The sequence below is a fragment of the Amaranthus tricolor genome, chromosome 6 (genome assembly GCF_026212465.1).
Source record: "Amaranthus tricolor cultivar Red isolate AtriRed21 chromosome 6, ASM2621246v1, whole genome shotgun sequence".
Lineage (NCBI taxonomy): Eukaryota > Viridiplantae > Streptophyta > Magnoliopsida > Caryophyllales > Amaranthaceae > Amaranthus > Amaranthus tricolor.
The window spans coordinates 7805879-7826685 of record NC_080052.1 but is presented as its reverse complement, the minus strand read 5'-3'; positions in this window follow the sequence as shown (position 1 = coordinate 7826685).

The following is a 20807-nucleotide window of genomic DNA, read 5'->3' as shown; positions in this document are numbered from 1 at the left end:
AAAAAAAACATAAATAAATAAGCATTATTTGCTGCGGTTTTGTTAGGCCCGCAACACATAAGTAATTAAAAAAAAAATTTCTTTTTTTTTTTCTCCGTTTAATAAGCACTTATTTGCTGCGAGCTTCTTAGAACCGCAGCAAATAATGCTTATTTATTGATTTATTTATTTTTTTCGTTTAATAAGTAGTTATTTGCTGCGGTTGTTGAATGACCGCAGCAAATAAGTATTTTTTTTTTTTAAAAAGGTGAAGAAAAATTTTAAAGGCAGACAGACCCTACTCCGTGGCACGCGTAGATCTCCGCAGCTCGCGGAGTGCAATTTGACCCAGCAAAAACTTTTTTTTTTTTAAAAAACTATTATTTGCTGCGGTTTTTTATAAAGCCCGCAGCAAATAGTTGGTTCAAAAAATATAAAAAACACGTTTTGACGTTCTATTGCTTCAAACGCTAAAATAACTTTCTTCAAAAACCCACGACGGCGACTGTCTTCTTCTTCAAGCTCTTCAATTTCAGAAAATTTCTTCAAAAACCCACGAAAAATCTCTTCAAGTTCTTCAAGTTTTTCAAATCATACGACTCTACTGTGTTTTCTCTTCATTTCGTTCATCATCTTCCAAACCCCACGACTTTGTTTAAGTTCTTCAAGTTCCTGTGTTGTTGAAATTTGTTGGTTCAATAACCACCCATTGCACGAATTTCCTTCTCCATCTTTGTATTGCACGAATTTCCTTCTCCATCTTTGTTTAAGTTCTTCAACCCACCATTGTTGCTTTTCCTTCAAAAGCCACGAAATTAGGGCTAGTCTTGTTCTTTTTCAAGTCATTGTGTTTTAGTAAGGATTTATTCTTTTTTTATACTAATCTTATTGTAGAAACAAAATTATCATATCTCATTACCAAGGTATGTATTTTATATTTGAATGTGAATGATTTACTTATGTATGTACTTGAATATTTGAATGTGAATAATTTTAATTAATTATGATTTTTAGGGTAGATTGAATGTGAATAATTTACTTATGTATATATGTAGTTGTATATTTGAATGTGAATGATTACTTATGTATGTGGTATAAATGGTTCAATGGGTAATTGTTCTTGCAAACGCCATCATGTAAGATTATAATCATGTAATTTAATTATCAATCTTTATCATTGGATTAATCATTGTTTATTACATTCTACATTATTGGATTATTTAATACTATTAAACGAAAAAAGCAAAAAAAAAAAAAGTGAAGAATAAATTTGAAGGCAGACAGACCCAACTCCGCGCCTCGCCCAAATCTCTGCGGCACGCGGAGAGCCTCCTAACCCAGCACAAAAAAAAAAAATGTTGCGGGCTTCTTAAAAATCGCAGCAAATAGTCATACACTATTTGTTGCGGTTTTTAAGAAGACCGTAGCAAATAGCCTTTTTTTTGCTATGGTTTTAAACCGCAACATTTAAAATAGGTCATTTGCTGCTATCACTATTGCTGCGGGCCAAAACCGCAGCATATTATGGCAAAAAAACTGCAGCAAATAAGGTTTTTTCCACTAGTGATTTAAAATAGGCCATTTGCTGCTATCACAATTGCTTGGGGCCAAAACCGCAGCAAATAATGGCCAAAAAATCGCAGCAAATGAGGTTTTTGCCACTAGTGGAAGTTTAGATTGAACTGCTGTAAACCTGAACCAATTTTTAACATAGAAGTATAATCGACTCATATTCAATCATCTTATTAGTTATTCTAAAAAAGTGATAAATATTTTAATAAAATAAATTTTATAAATACATGGTTTCATATATTTAGAGTTAATAATCAATGGTTAATGTTTATTTAACTACTTTTAATTGAGTTAGATGAAAATTGATAGAACTTAATAATTTTAATTTCCGGTCAAATAAGTAAAAGTAACAATATAATAATGATCACTAATTGATTTGCATTTTTACTATTTTGCTTTAAGTAAAGGAGTCTTATCATCAATTAAAAAATGACCAACAACTTAAATCTGACACTGACGCGATCAATAGTAATTAGTAATTTGCAATTCGTAGTCGAATTCTACTTGAAAAATATCCGAACCCAATCTGTACCCTGTAAAACCGAACCAATTATTAATCGATGACAACCCGAGACCGATTTATACTCGACATGAACTTCAACCGACACCGAACTGATGCTAACCTGATAGCTCGAATAATCGATCTTCAACCAAACCGTGACTAACTAACCCGACCCGAGTGTGACCCGTCGCAACACGCATCCGAAATATAACCGATCCGAAATACAACCGAATCGAATGACACCCGTCCAAAATCGACCCGATCACACGAATGAACACCTCTAAGTTTCGTGCATATGATGATAAAGGTTGAAAATTGAGAAGGGTTAAGGTAATGATTCACCCTTATCCATTTGCGGGTTGATATGGGGCGAATTAAGTGGGTATGACTTGACGAGTAAAAATTTTCATACTCATTTTCATCTATTATCAACTAAATTTATACTTATATCCATTGCAATTGGGACAAATGCGATGTAATTCCTATTCACGCTTACGTTAACACTTGCTCCATTTAGATATGGCACAAGCCGATTAATTAGGTGCATGGGGTGGAAACTCATTGCTCAAAATGTTGAAGATGAGAAAATACTTGTGAGTTGGTACATCTTGTGATGCTTCCTTAGCTAGTTTCAAATGTTGCGTTGTATTACTTGTTCCTTGAAGCTGTTTATTTTTTTCGGTTTGTACTAGACATGTGACACGAGTTAGAACCTATATCAGACTCTTAAATATGAGAGCTTTAAATGTTTCATGTTTCAAAAGGATCGGGCTCTTAACGAGCCTTTAATTTTTTTATAATTGTATTTGGGAGAAATAAATAAACTCTGAAATGGCCCACGTCGTTTTATTTTTGTCCCTAAAAATACGATATTCCTCTATTTTCATAATTTATAAATAATAAGTCCTAGAAGTTTGAAATTCTATTGCCAGTTATTTTTCCTTTCATATAAAATGCAACGGCCGAATTAAAGTTATTTCCTTTTTGTATTTGATGAGATTTGATTGTAACTTGTTTCATTTTTGCTAAGATTTGAAAGGATGAATTTCAACATGAATTTAGATTTCTGAAACAAGATAACATTATATTGCTGCATAAAACAACAAGGAAACATAAACTACTAGACCGTTACGAACACCATACTGAACCATTATATAATGGTTTAGTCTAGTCTGGTTTATGGCTTTGGCTGTTCAAATCAGACTTATTTCATTCTTCCTTTCGTGAAGCGTAAAGATTGTAGAAAACATTAAATGGTCTACCCTAACAAGTACCATAAATGTTGTGCCAAGAACCAATTGGCATGGAGAGTAATCCATCAGAATTATATATTAATTAATCTCTCTCTTAGTTTTAAATGTGAGATCACAAGATGATTGATTTCCAACTCTCTCCTTGACATATGAGCAATGAGCCTTTTTTGGCTAGGAATGCTATTCTCTTAGAACTACAAGTCATTTTCATAGAAGAACGAGATTTTTTTTATTTCTAGTTTGATACCATGATAAATTTTTTATAGAGCTTGCACACACAAGACTTACACAAAGAGGAAAGTTAATAAGCACACAAACCTGACAATGTTTACTGGCATTTAATAAAAGAGTTAGGAGAAAATAAAAGTTATTCCTTTTGAAGATCAAAAGATATTCTCGGAAAAGATTTTGGATCTGAAACATTCGCCAAGGACTTGTGCAAGTTGAGACTTAGAGATCCTATGACCCAACTTGAGGGGAGTGAAGGAAATAACATAAATCAAGATATATTCTGTAAATATAACATATTTTGTTAATATTAATTGGGCATGTTGTTAAATGTAAATAAGTTTGTACATATGTAAACAAGTTGGGACTAGAATCGTGCATTGGATCGGAATCCGTCAGGAACGTGCATAGGATCAGTGGAATCAGTCCGGGTCAGATAGGATCGGGAGCAGGATTGTTAGGATCGACTAGGATCGTTGGTAGGATCGGTCAAAACTACTAACTTAGATTTTTTTTGGTAGTATCTTTGTTCTTTTTTGCATACTATGGTTTATTATTATATCCTTATATATATTTGTGAGTATGTGCTATAAATATATTTGAGAGTATATGCTATAAATATATAGTGTATATCTTATATATATTTTGTCATTTCATTAAGAATAGTGAAAAAGCAAGATTAAAAAAGTAAGATATGTATGTATTTTAAGACTAAAGCAAAATCTTAAGAAAATATATGAGTTCTTAATGCTTTTTTAAACTAAAAATGATAAAACAATAAACATAGACATAAAACAACTTGTTAATTCTGCAAATTTGTAGGATCGTCCGATACTACGATCCGATCCCACCAGTTGATTTTGATCCTACGTAGAATCTCGACCCTAACAACCTTGCCTTCAAGTTTAGGTCATTTATAAGTTATTGCTCCAAAGTTTAATATTTACAAGTTATAGTCTATCTCACTGAATTTCAAGCACCGAAAAATAAATTGAGCTACTACCTCCAAAATAACCTTTAATCAAACCAGTTTACATATGACCCTTAAGGCCTAAACCCAACATGATTAATCTAACAAATCTTATAATTCGCTCCCATCTAGTCCATCTTTAATCCTAAAATATCAACAACGCCTTCATTAAAGCTTTAAAAATAGCTTCCAACCTATCAATCTTTCTCCTAATTCTCTTCCTCACAAATTAAAACCCCTAACTAATTTGTTTGATTCTCCTCAAAGTCAAAAGTATTGGACAAATTAATCAAGTTCTTAATTTTTTACCACAACTAATCAAACAATTTTAAACCTTTAAATTCTGCAGCTTTTTTTTCATGGTATGAGATCTTGGTTTTATACCTTTTCATCTCTAAGAAATTTGACATCCTTCATCCAATATTAGTGAAATAATTGCTTGATTAGAGTTTAAGTATGGAACTTAACCTCTAATGTTACTAAGATTACAAGGTACGAAGTAACTTTGATGAACCGATTGAAATTCAATGTTTATGACAATGTTTAAAGGAAATAAAACAAATGCAAAAGAACACAAAGATTTAACGAGGTTCACCCAATGATTGCTACGTCCTCCGTGGTGTGTAGTGTTTGTCTTGTTTATATTACAACAACTACAACAACTAAGAAATACAACTCTTACAATGAAGTATTACAAATGATGTAAGAGAATGCAAAAGTTATATGTTTAGGCTTGGGATCTGTGTTTGATGTGTTTTGATGTACATATGAGCTTCCCTTATATAGGAGTGATTACATTAAAGAGTATTACATAATTAAGACCAAGGTTTAATGCATAATTAACAATTTTAACATATGAAACGATTAAGCTGTTCTATAGACTGGTCGTTCGAGCTATACAGCCGCTTGTTCGAGCTGTTCCACCTAGTAGCTTCTGATCTCCACTGTACCAGGCACTCATTCGAGAGAAATGTTGCTCATCCGAGTAGAACACAACTACCACATTCTATTTGGTTATAAAATATGTGCTAGTTCAAGGCACTTCGGATTTCTCTTTTGCCTTGTTCGAGCATTTGATGTAGTAGCTTAAAACTGATGCTTTCAACTCATTATGCATCATTCAACATGCTAACTTAAATCCATGTTTAGGTTACACTATTAATTCTCTCATAACTTCATAAGTTATTCCATGAACTTAAACACCATCATAACATCCACATTTATACACTCTATTAAGTTACTCACTTAAATCACCAATTCAGGTCAACCATAGGATTCCGCTCATGAATGCACAAATCAATTTAGCACTCAAGTCACCATTAAATCTCAACAATCTCCACCTTGACTTGAGTTCACCCAAGTCAAAGCATTCATCATTCCACTTCATTTTACAAGAATATAAACAAGATTAAAAACAACATACACACCTTAAATGCCCCAAAGGGCATCACATCAAGCAAAGAGCTAGACCAACAAAGTCAACACACAAATCAAACTTGGTTGTAGGCAATGGCTTTGTCATCATTTCGGTCGGGTTATCTTTTGTAGCAATTGTCTTCAAAATCACCCTTTTGTGCTCAACTTCATCTCGGATGAAATTATATTTGATATCAATATGTTTAGACCTTCTATGAAATGTATTTTGATTCCTAGCCAAGTGAATTGTACTTTGATTATCACAATGCACACTTACCGAACACACCTTGTTGCACATCTCACCAACAGGACCTTTGAGCCACTTATCTTCTTTAAATGACTCGGCAACGACTATGTACTCCGCTTCGGTTGTTGTAAGGGCAATCACATCTTGAAATGATGATTGCCAACTTATCGCCGAACCACCCAATGTGAACACAAATCCACTTTGTGGATTTTATAGCATCTAGATCACCTCCATAGTCTGAGTCACAAAACTCGGTTAGCTCGCTTGAATCATTCCCATACATGAGACAAACATTAGAATTACATTTTACATACCTCAATTACCACTTTAGTGTCTCCCAATGTCCCTTCCCCGAATTAGACATATATCTACTTACCAAACTCACTGCATGAGCTATATCGGGCCTGGAACATACCATGGCATACATCACACTACCAACGACACTAGTGTACGGAATTCTTACCATTTGATCTTCTTCCGCCTTTGTTTGTAAACACAACTTCTTGGACAACTTGAAATGAGAGGCAAGAGGAGTAGACACATTAATAGTCTGGTTTAAAGTGAACTAGATAATTATATGTAAATATAAATTCTGGGTCACCCGTCGGACATTTAAAGTTAAACTGTATATAGGATCGATGACGTTCTAGTGATAAAGAAATAAGCAAATAAAGATAGCAACAACAATTCAACGAAAGTCTTAAAGGTTACAACTTGAGAGCCTAAGGGCCTCTTCAAAACCATATTCTAGTTTAAAATATAAACGCACTTGGTTAAATAAATAAACAAGTTCAACAAAAAAATATCATAGATCGTGTACAACAGTCAGCTCATTTACAAGTTCTAATGTTAGAGTCCTCACACACTATTCCCGCCTACAAATCGACTTGCTAGTTGTCGAAAGACAACATCATAGCAAGATCAAAGAACATAAACCAGTACACGTCAGAGACTTCATACAATGCATTATACAGGTTACATACAAACAATGAGTTCATCCTAACATGAAAAGGCTCTAATATTTAAGATGTCATTATTGTCTTTCCAATTCCCAACTCATGTCGTTGCCCGTCTAGTTTGGGATGCCAGAGTAATATAAAAGTTTGGAGGAATACACATGGGAGAGCTAATCCCAAGGCAACCTCCGGCCTAAGATGTTGCCCGTCCTATTCGGGTCGTCAAAAGTAAAGTATGCATACCCTCATGGTGACCGTAATGATTCAAAACTTCCATGGGAACGATAAATAATAATAATTCCAATCCATTATAATAACCCCAAATGGGTAACCAACATAACCATCCTCAAATTTCCAAGTTAAACTCTTTTCCAATTATTTTTGGTGTCTAAGCCTTAAGAGATACACAAAATCACATCATAGAATGAGTACAACATTAATGTACATAACCAATTAAATAGTATGGTCTAAGCGTGTACCTTAAAAGCACGATAAATTAATCAAAGCACGCCATTAAAGGAATCTCAACCCCTTATGAATCAAGGTCCTAAACACAACCACACATACAAAAATAACGTATTAGTATCTGTTTACACAACCAATCCACTTTATACTATCAAGGCGTCACTAAAATTCATAATTTTAAATGATTAAATATTAATCTCAATAACTTTTAAATTTTAAAATGCAACCAGAAACTTTATTGGCCTTTTTGGAAAGTTTCAAAAATTCAAACAAAAAGTCCGACTTCACCACTGCGTCTGGAAAGCATCAATTATGTTGGGTACCAAATTTCATAATTTTTAGCGCCCATTTACTATTTTTAACTAATTTTAGCGTTTAGGTGACCTTTAATGCAATCGGTGAACGAAGCGACAAACAAAATGCACTCGAATGTCGAGGTTCGAGGAGCCCCCGTCGAGGCACACCTACCGTCCATAATTTTGTTTAATTTTTTTTTATTTCATTTAAATATTTATATTCCTTTATCTCCTTTATTTTAAACACAATGATTTCTATTCCCAATATTTATAATTCAACACATACTACCACAAATCATTCTTAAGAATGAAATAATCAAAATATGAGTATCCACACATACACAAATCTCAACACACAATTAAAGACAACATAAAAAAATATATAAAAATAATTATATTAAGACATTTCTATCACTCATTATATATATATATATATATATATATATATATATATATATATATATATATATATATATATATATATATATATATATATATATATATATATATATATATATATATATATATATATATATATATATATATATTCCTTTATGCATAAGAATAAACTCATGAACACGACTTCTTTAGTAAATTGAAATTTTGCTAACGAAATATAATAATTTATAAATAAATACTCATCCATAACTCATCTAACAAATTAAGATTTTGTTAAAGAATTAGGATTTTATAAAAAAAACTTTATCAATCTAAATGTACGAACACAACCCTTCTAACAATTAAATTTTTTTAAAAGGTTATGAACTCATGGAAAACTAAAATGAACATGAATCATAATAAACCATATAAAGGTAACACATCAATATAATTCTTCGTACAAATTAAATTTTGTTAAAGAATTATAAATCATAAAAAAACTATATAAACTTAACACATGAATATAATTCTTCTAACAAATTAAATTTTGTTAAAGAATTATAAATCATAAAAAAAAAAAAACTATATAAACTTAACACATGAATATAATTCTTCTAACAAATTAAATTTTGTTAAAGAATTATAAATCATAAAAAAACACTATATAAACTTAACACATGAATATAATTCTTCTATTAAATTTTGTTAAAGAATTAAATCATGAACAACATTTTTGTTTTAACAAATTTAAAATTTGTATAATAATCAAGGACTTACAATTTTCAGGGATTAAGGATTAAATTGCCCAATCGAACACCCAAAACAACACTCAAGATTGTTTTCTCACTTTTCTCTGTTTTTCTTTAAAATAGTAAAAAAAAAATGGATCTAAAATGGTGAAGAAAATTTCTAAATTTTTTATGTGAATTTCAAATATCTTTTAACCCTTCAAAGCCTAATTAAGCACACTTAAATCTTCCCTTAATTAGCTAGCCTTAATGCCACTTAATTGGGCATTTAGAGACGAGTTACAAATTCCCCCAATTCATCCCAATGCACCCGGCCACTTTGTGATTTATATGTATTTTTTAAAAAAATTTTATTTAATTACTTTATTGTTCGGTTTAGTTGTTATCGTTACGCGATAAAGTTGTTACGCGATAAAGTTGTTACGCGATAAACTTTTTACGCGACAAAACACGTGCGCAACAAATGTATACTCAAATAATTATTTAATATATTTAATCGACTAATTATTTATTAATAATTAAAAAAAATTTTAATCGATAATTTAACAGGGTGTTACACACACCTTTTGCATCACCCATGGAGAAGCATTGCACAACTTTCTCAATATACTTCCTTTGGCTAAGGTATAAGAGACCCTTAGCCCCGTCTTTCAAAATCTCCATCTCAAGAATCTTCTTGGCTTCACTAAGATCCTTCATATCAAAATCACTTGAAAGCAACTCTTTCAAGTTCTCCACCTCAAACAAAGAATTACATGCTAGTAGCATATCATCAACATATAAGAGCAAATATAACAAAGAACCATTTTCAAGTTTCTTAAGATAAACACAACTATCATAAGAAATGTTTTGGTTTTATTTTTAATGCCGCAAGTGTACGGGTGTTGTAGCACGATTATGGGTCGATTCACAAGGAAGCAAGATAAATATTTGGTTTTGTTCAATTAACAACTCAAGAAAGCAATGTATTTTAATTTGGTTGTTTCTAATTCTAATATGCAAAAGAAAGTTTAAATGTACATCAATATCAATATAATAAAAATCTAGGACAATGGAATTCCCCACTAATCGCATATGATTATTTCAATGAGAATTGCAATTTATTTTGTTCAATTGATTTGCCAATAAAACTCAATTATTCCTTTTCGGAATGATAATCAAATTAAATCGAATTAAATAGGTTCCTCTCAATCTCAACTTTCGTATTTCGATTGATTAACATCGTAAGATTAACATATCACTAAATCTTAACTTTCGTATTTCGATTAAAAAGAAACATTAACTTGCATTTTCATTCAAGATTAATAATATTCTCATTGCTCAACTTTCGTGATTTTGGTTTTTAGAGAAACTAAAAGACTTTAACTTGAATGATCAATTTTAACAATTTAATCAAACCAATTCAACATTACAATAAATAATTCTCATCTAACCATATACATATTAGGGTTCATATCCAATGTCCTAGCATACAAGACTACTCACTAATGGAAATTATGATTATTAATAGATAAAACATATTCAATAACATTAACATATTCAAATTTAGAAAAAGAGAAAGAAATTAACAATTACTTGAGTAAAATAACAATGAGAAAGAAATCCAAATCTTGAAATATTAATAAACCCAAATTCTTGAACGAAAAAACAAAGCATTGAAGATAAAAACCCATAAAGTTGGATTACAAAATGTAAAAGAAAACTTGAAGAAAAGAAACCTAAATTCTAGAAAGACTTAAAGTGAGATGGAGAATGGAGATATTCATTTTGAATGTAAATCCCATGAATATATAATCTCTCTCTGAAGAATTCCAATAGTTTTTGCTCTTAAACCCTTTATTTAATCTCCTCTTATTGCTTCTTAATTTTTGAAAATATTTACAAATTTTTTACCCCGTCTCGATCCAGTTTCGATCCAATCTCGCTTGAGACTTCGCTCGAATCAAAGCAGCAACTTTTCCCGATTAAGCTTCGACCGAATCCATATGGTCTCGACTGAATTTGATTAGTTTCGACTGATGTTTAAAATTGAGTTTGGCAGTGACTTTTTCATTACAATCAGTCTCGACCGAGACTTAAAGCAATGACTTGACAGTGGATGCAATAGCTAATCTCGATAGAGACTGAGATCAATCTCGACAGAGACTATCTTCAACTAAAATCAGAGGCTTCAAATTGTATTTAAGATATTTCTAAACTCAATACATGAACCATAAGCCTTCAAATGTTGTCCCAATTATGCATATTTGTTTCTCTTGATGTTCGGTGGACCTTAACAAGGAACGAAGTGATCAAAAGTAGCTGAATATATCCAAAAATATCCATAAAGACACCAGATGGTACAAAATAGCATATGTACCTATTCTAGCTTATTTTCATAACTTTTGTCCTTAAAACTCACTCATTAATACTCTAGATACATCCCATAGAAGACCAGTAAGTGTAAAATCATGCACTTATCAAGAAGTTCTAACAAAATCATGTGAAATCATGAAAGAATCGAGCCTTTTGTACCATTGCGTTGGCGATTGCTTCAACCCATACAATGATCTTTTCAATCTACACACATGACCTTCCTTACCAGCGACCTCAAAACCTTCTGGTCGCTTCATAAAACTTTCCTCTTCAAGCTCACCATGAAGAAACGCCAATTACATCCAATCGATGCAACTCTAAATCCTTCATCGCCACCAAAGCTAATGGTGCCCTTATAGATGAGTGCTTCACGACCGGTGAAAATACCTCATGAAAATCGACACCCTCAATTTGAGAGTATCCCTTTGCTACTACCCTTTCTTTTTAGATGGGAGGAACACCACTAGATGGACCTTTCTTCCTCTTGAATATCCACTTGCATCCAACAATCTTCTTTTTCTTTGGTACTTCAACAATATCCCAAGTTTCATTCTTTGCAAGTGATTCTATCTTTTGCTTCATGGATATAAACCATTTGCTTGAGCTTTTTTAGGCCATAGTCTCCTTGTACATACTTGGTTCATGCAACCGTTCGACTTCGCTAGCATTGAGAGTATATGCAACATAATCACACTGTTCAATGTACCTCCTTGGAGCCACAAGCTTCTTCTTTTGCCTTGTTGTGTGCAAAGGAGGAGATCTTTGTTGAACATCATCATCATTTTCATCTTCATCAATATTAGGAGGTTCTACCTCCTCTTGCACATCAATAGGATCACTTACAACATTATCAATGGGCTTTTCTACACTAGAGACTAGCATGTTATTTTCATCAAATACAACATCTCTAGAGGTTATTATTCTTTTTAACTCATTACACCACACCCTATACTCCTTTACACCCACTCCATATCCCACATAAATGCATTTTCTAGCCTTAGGTTTCAACTTTCTATCATTTACATGAATATAAGCCAGACAACCAAAGACTCTAAGACTTGAATAATTTACCGGAGTGTTGTACCACACTTCTTGTGGTGATTTGAATTTCAAGGCGGTATAAGGTGAGCGATTGATCAAGTAGCATGTCGTAGCCACCACTTCAGCCCAAAATTGCTTCCCCGAATTGGCTTGGTTTAGCCTACACCAAGCCTTCTCCAATAATGTTTCATTCATCCTCTCCGCAACACCATTTTGTTGAGGATGTCCTGCACAAGTTCTATGTCTCACAATACCTTCACTAGCAGAATATTACAGAAATCTATTATCAAAAAATTTAAGACCATCATCGGTTCTCAAGGTCTTGATGCTCCTACCGGTTTTTTTCTCTATCATTTTCTTCCATTCTAAGAAAACATCAAATACTTTATTTTTATGTTTTATGAAGTAACACCAAACTTTCCTTGAGAAATCATCAATGAAGGTCAACAAGTAATTACAACCACTGAGTGAGGGCTTTCTTGAAGACCCCTATAAATCAGAATGAATATAGTCAAGAATTCCTTTAGTGTTGTGTATGGCGAGTTTGAAACTAACCCTCTTGTGTTTCCCATAAACACATTGTTCGCAAAACCCAAGGTTCTCGAACTTTTGCCATCAAATAAACCTTGTTTAGAAAGTTTATACATACCTCTTCCTCCCATGTGACCAAGTCTCAAGTGCCAAAGCTTTGTTTCATGATCGGACATTGTGTTTGTGAAAACATTCGCCGAGCCAGAGATAGTTGAACCTTCAAGAGCATACAACTCCCATTCATCTTCCTCTTCTTCACCACAAGTGGCCCTCTAGCAATCTTCATAACTCGACCTTCACAAGTGATCCTACACTCGATTTTATCAAGGGTACCCAAAGATATGAGATTCTTTTTCAAACCCAGAACATACCTCACATTCATCAAAGTTCTCACCGTCCCATCAAACATTCTCATTTTCACACTCCGACCCCAACCACTTTACATGTGGTGTTGTTTCCTATGGTCACATCTCCCCCATCAACACTTTTCAATGTTTTGAAGAAAGTTTTGTTAGGAGTCATGTGGAATGTGCACCCCGAGTCAAAAATCCATTCATCACTAACTTTGTACCCATGTGTGGCTACTAAAACACCACCATCATCACTATCATTCATGTTATTCGCATCTGCATTACTAGTTGCATCCCTAGCCCCATCATCACTAGCATTTTTCTTTTTCTCATTTCCAACAATCCTTCTTGATGTGGCCTTTAAACTTGCAATAGTTGCAAGTCTTATTTTTGTTAGGCCCCCGCGACATTGACCTCTCTGTACCCTTATTTCCACCCCCACTAGTAGAACCTTACTCAAAAATCCTCCCTCTCACAAACAATCCATCTCTCGAGCCACCCAATGATTTTTGTGACAATTGTGTATCAATGAGATCCCTTTGTGTTAAGGAATTTTTTACATCATCACTACTTAAGTTTTCTTTACCATAAAGTAGATTTTCTCTAAAATTCTTGTAAGATAGAGGTAGATAGCATAAAAGATAAATAGCCAAGTCTTCATCATCAAGCTTGACTTTAATGTTTTGCAAATCCATAACAATGGAATAAAACTCATCTAAGTGTGATTTTAAGGTTTACCTTCCTCCAAGCTTAGATCGTAGAGTCTACTCTTCAAAAGTAGTCTATTGGTAACACTCTTGGGCATGTAGAGTGATTCCAATTTCTCCCATGTACCCTTAGTGTAGTTACTTTAACAACCTCTCTTAGCACTCCATTGGAAAGGCAAAGTTAAATTGTCGATAGTGTCTTTCTATTGATCTCTTCCCATCTTGCCGAGGTCATTCCTTCCGGCATTTTGTCTACACCGTCAATGGCCTTTTGCACACCATTTTGAATCAAAATATCTTTCATTTTGACTTGCCATAAGCCAAAGTCCACACTCCTATCAAACTTCTCCATGTCAAGCTTAATTGTGGACATGTTTCACTAACGACTTCTTAATCACCGTAACAATGACTTGGCTCTGATACCAATTGAAATAATTACTTGATTAGAGTCGAAGTGTGGAACTTAACCTCTAATGTTACCAAGATCGCAAGGTACGAAGTAACTTTGATGAACCGATTGAATTTCAATGATTATGACAATGTTTAAAGGAAATAAAACAAATGCAAAAGAATACAAAGATTTAAGGAGGTTCACCTTATGATGGCTACATTCTCTGTGGTGTGTAGTGTCTTGTTTATATTATAATAACTAAGAAATACAACTCTTACAATGAAGTATTACAAATGATGTAAGAGAATGCAAAGGCTATGTGTTTAGGATTGGGGTTTTTGTTTGATGTGTTTTGATGTACATAAGAGCTTTCTTTATATAGGAGTAATTACATTAAAGAGTATTACATAATTAAGACCAAGGTTTAATGCATAATTAACAACTCTAGCATGTGAAACGATCAAGAACCAACATCCTAGGAGTCTTACCATAGACTGCTCGTTCAAGCTATACAGCCACTCGTTCGAGCAGTTTCACCTAGTAGCTTCTGATCTCCACTGTACTAGGCGCTCCTTCGAGCCATATATTGCTCGTCCGAGCAGAACACAGCTGCCACATTCTGTTTGGTTTTGAAACATGTGCTCGTTCAAGGCACTTAGTATTTCTCTTTGGCCTTGTTCGAGCATTTGATGTAGTAGCTTATAACTGATGCTTTCAACTTATTAATTCATCATTAAACATGCCAACTTAAATCCATGTTTAAGTTACACTATTAATTCCCTTATAATTTTACGAGTTAATCCATGAACTTAAACACCATCATAACATCCACATTCATACATGCTATTAAGTTACTCACTTAAATCACCCATTCAAGTCATCCATTGGATTCCACTCATAAATGCATAAATCAATTTAGCACTTAAGTCACCATTCAATCTCAACAATTAGGCTACTATCAATCTGGCTTAATTGCTTCCAACTAGGAACTTGATTGATTTGTCCAATGTTTTTGACTATGGGGAGCAGCAAATTAAAGAATTTGGGTTTTTTATTCACGAGGGATAAAGTAAAGAAAAAACTGATGAGCAAGATTGTTAGAATCGGGATTCTACCTAAGATTATTGAGAGAGTAAGATTGAAATCATTAGGATCAGATCATATGATCGTTAGATCTTAAAAATATGTATTAGTGTGCTTTGGATAACTAATTATCAATTATATTTGTTCTATTTTTAGTTTAAGGTGAAAATAAAAATTTATCTGACTTCATCTATTAAGTTTTAAAATAGAATACTTTTAATAATTATTTTTAAATTACATATCAGGAAAAACTTAAATGTCACAGTGGGATTGATATAATTATTTTAGATATATATTTATACATAAGTGAAATCTCAATTATATGGAATATTTCACGACTGAAACTAACCTTGTAGATCCTTCTAGGATCGGATCGTTGGATCATAAGATCGTAGAATCGTGTTATGATCCTACCACCTAAACTCTTGAGCTATGTAGGATCGCATGATTTTACCTATGATTTGGATCGGTCTCCTATTTTTAGATCGTAAGATGGTAGAGTCGTAGATTAAGATCGGAATTCTAATCACCATGCTGATGAGTTTAAAGCCACTGTTGAAACTTCGATGAAGCCATTGTTGAAGTTTTAAGGTTGATGATGGTAAGATGAGTTTAAATTGGTTTAGTCAAAGGTCATTTTAGAGGTTAGTAAGTCATTTTATTTCTCGGTGATCAGAAGTTAGTTAGATGATTACAAATTAGAACACTTAAATTTTTTTTATTTATAGTGACTTTAACTCGTAAACTTGTTGCTATAATGTATAAATTATTAAATTTTAAATTTGTAAAATAAATGATTATTCTTAAAATTGTTGATTAATTTTGGTATTCAGTTTAATTTACCTCAACACAATCATAGGTATAATGGCCAAGTATGATGTTTATATAACATTATCTATGTTTTTGCATGTTGAATAGATTACTTAATTTACAAGTATTTCATTTATAATGCTTATATAGAGTACTCATTACAGCCTTTCTTCTTTACCTTAGAGTGCATTTAAAATTTTAAATATAGTGGAAAAATATTTTATAAAACAATTTAACATATAGATCGCTAATACTTATTATACACTTCAATGTCATATACTATTATTGGTCATGTAAATGTTGGATGTGTTGTTTGATATTGAATTGCAAACTTTTTTATTTATTTGATATTCAATTCTAATTAAAATAATTTCATATTGAAAATGTATATTATATATTATTGTCTAAAGTATCAGTATCACCAATGTTATAACAAAACTCATATAGGCAGTTGGCACTTTCTATCTAATGAAGCACCAATGATATAACAAATATCAGTACATCAAAAATAAATAACTTATTAAAATTTTTCTTTTTTGCCACATATTTTATATGGTGAAATTGAGTTAAAAAAAAATTTATGTTGGCTTTGTCCTACTTTCATGAAGAAATAGTGTAATTGTTATTCAAATTTTTACTAAACTTATCAAATAATAGATGTTCATTATATAGATTGGGCATATGAAACAAAATATCACCAAAGTGATCATTATTGTGTGAATTGTTCTTAAAAATAATTTGTTAAAACAAGTGCCAATAATCTTAGTGATGACGTTCACTTTAAACATATAGTCGATCGAATATGGGTGGTTTAAGGTTTGGAACGGTTGATGAGAGTTGCTTGATCAAAGCAACAAGAAGTGAGGCTGACTGTGAGTGGCTCGAACAACCGCTCGGTCGAGCAAAGAGTGGCTCGACCGGTCGAGCGGGAGTGGCTCGGTCGAGCAACATGTCGAGCGAAGTGTGCAGAACAGGTCAGTAGCTTCTCTGGAAGCTCGCTCGACCGAGCGAGGTAGTGGCTCGGGTCGAGCGGAAGATCAGAAGACTACATTGGATTTTGTTTTCGTCAGAATGTGAAATGGCTATGCAATTATGTGGTGCATTACTTCTATTGTTTATTGTAATGTTTATTGTCATAGTTAATTAGGATGTTAATTGTGGTTTATGGTGATTTATGAGGGAATACTAAGGGTGATGAATGCCTTGCCTATAAATAGGATTCATCACCCATAGTAACATACACCAAAAACACACATATTGTTGAGAGGGCTATTGCATTGTTAGAAGCTTGAAGAGTGTTCTTACTTTGCTTTAGTATTTGTGGTCTTGAGAGATTGTTCTCAAGATAAGGGAGTTTATTATACTTGTAATTGTTGAATTCATTATAATAAACTACATTTGAGGGGGAGGTATTCAAGATACCTCATAAACACTTGTGTTCATTTTTGCATTATATTTTTCATTTATTTTTCTTTGTTAAACCTCTTTGAGGCTTGCGCTTTCATAATTGAATGTGAAATGTGTATGTAAATATAATATATTAACATTAATTGGCTCAAAGAAAGGTTATAAGTGGCCAAATTATATATGGAAAGAGTGATGGTAAACTTATAATGATTATAAGGTTTAAATGTGTTGATTACATATTAACCCAAAGGTAGATCTTTTTGATGTATATATGATCACTAAATGTTTGATCAATAGGTTAAGAGCACCATTATCAATCAATAATATTGTCCAAAGAATTAATTTGAATGGCATATATGGTATCTTGTGATTGCAAAATCTATTATTTGTATTAGTAAAGATTTGAGCATTTATGTATGAGTTTTAAATTTGTTCTCTTTTCAGTATATTCTCCAAATATATCTATCAATTCAAATTCCATTCCAATTCTTAATGGTACTAATTTTAAGAAATGTAAGGAAAATGTTTAAACTCCATCCTAGCGCTAGTTCATATTATCGTAAAATCTCTTCTTTATATTTATGATCCTTTTAAAGATAGTTATAATTATAATTATAAAAGGAGAAATGGCCTCTTTATGAGCTCATTTCATATTGCATTCGGAAAGAGAAATTGAAACAATTTGAGACAGAAAATGCTCATTTAACTATGTACCCTGTAAGGAAATGAGTAAAAAGAAAAAGAAAAAGAAAAAGAAAAATTGTCCATAAGAATAAAGCTACAAATGGTCCAATACAAAATAAACTTAAAGAAGGTGATATCTTATGTTTCTTTTGTAAAATATCTAGACATATAAAGATGGATTGTACCATAATTTGGGCTTGGAAAGCAAAGAAAGATAAGATTCTTGTTTTTGTTTTGGCTTGTTCTGAGAACAATTTGGCTTACATACCAAGAAACAATTGGTGGTTAGACTGGTTAGAATCTAGTGCAACTTCTAACATAGTAGTTTCATGTTGGATTGTTTGAGCCATTGCAAGCTAACTGATGCTGAAATATTCATCTACGTGGGAAATGGAAAGTGGTGATAGTTTAAGCTATAGGATATTTTATAATGTTATTATCATATGGATCTTTAAATATTAATGACACTCTTTATATTGCAGCATTTTCTTAGACAATTTTGACTTTTTTTCTTATTTGAGCAATCGAGAATTGATGTTCTTTTTGAAACTTTCAGATTACCTTGATTCAAATGTGGTTGAAACTGAATCTTTAAATGTTAATAATAATCATTATATGCTTGATACTATAGTTCATATAAAGAAAATTTGAATGTCGAATACCGCAATACTAAGCATAAATTAATTATGCACAATTAGAAGTCATGTAGCAGAAACGCCTTTGTCACATCTCTATAAATAGAGTTGAGCGTCTTATGTTTGATAATATAAATGATTCCATTACTTTTACAAGTTTCAATGATTATGTTCCATGATTCAAAGGCAAACAAACAAAATGTAAGAAACTAGGTGCATATAGTTATATAAAAATCATAGATTTGATACATAAGACATTTATAGGTCTTTTACTAGTCCCTCGTAGAGTGGTTAAAAATATTTCGTATGATTCATACATAATTATTTAAGGTATATTTACTTATTTCTTATTCATGAGAAGTCTCAAGTCTTGGATGTGTTCAAAGTGTATAAGGTTAAAGTTGAAAATCAACTTACAAAGGCATTAAGAATGTCATATCTAAATGTGATGGTGAATTCTATGGTCAGCCCTCTATACAACATGCTAGAGTCAGCTAGCACAAACGGTGCAGCTCAACGACAAAATAGATCCTTAAGGGTATGGTACGAAGTATCATTTTCCATTCAATCTTATCAAAATTACTCTAGGGAGAGGCATTAAAAGATAACAACTTACTAACTAAATTGAGTACCACCTAAAGCGTTTGCTAAAACACCATATAAGCTTTAGATGGGAAGAAAACCAAGTTTGAAGCATTTTTGAATGTGGGGTTGTGCATTTAAAGCGCGACCTTATAAGCCACATGAAAAGACACATCAACCTAAGAAAATTAATAACTACTTTATTGGTTAATCAGAAAGATCTTGGAATTACAGACTTTATGATCCTTCTACTCAAGTTATTTTTGAGACAAGAACTACAATGTTCTTTGAGAATATTAAGTTTGGAAGAAAAATAAAGTTAAAGATATTATCAATTAAGAATAATTGATTTTAATTCCCGAACACTTTCATATACATATTTCTGAAGAGACATATGTGGAACCTCATCAAGATAATGTTTTTTCTTCTCTTGATCACATTCAATAACTTTAAGAATGAATGAAACAAGAGCAAGTGTAATTGCATCGATCCATAATAAAAGGGAGAAATGCGATTCCAAATGATTACATTATATTGTTTATCTCTAGGAATATGTAACAAACATGGAAACGCTAGATAATGTTCTTGTATTTCTGTAGGAACACAAAGAAATTACTGCTACATTGGAAGATGAACATATCAATTTCCATCAAGCTATGAAAAGTTCTAATTGAGAAAAGTGGACAGTTGCAATTTATTAAGAGTATAAACCTATGCAAGATGATGGAGTTTGGAAAGTTGTTTCATCACTAGAAGGAGCAAAGTCATTGGTTGTAAATGGATATTTACAATTAAAAGAGATACACGAGGTGATGTGACAAATGTTTAAGGTCCATAGCAAAAGGTTATACTCAAAAGGAAGGGATTAAATACAAAGAGACCTTTTTCTTGATATCAACAAAAGACTCTTATAGATAATCATGAAACTTGTACATTTTGATTTGGAGAGGACATTGATGAAACAATCTATATAATGCAACCAGAAAACATTGTTTCAGGAGATCTAAAGAATATGGTCCGCAAAATTCAGAAAATTCATGTATGGACTTAAGCAAGCATTCGATCAATGGTACCACAAATTTTATCAAGCCATTCTCTCATTTGATTTTGAGGTGAATCTTATTGATGATTATAGGTATCATAAGTTTAGTGGGAGTAAAATAATTTTTTTTGGTTTTGTATGTAGATGATATCTTGCTAGCAACGAAAGATATATGCAT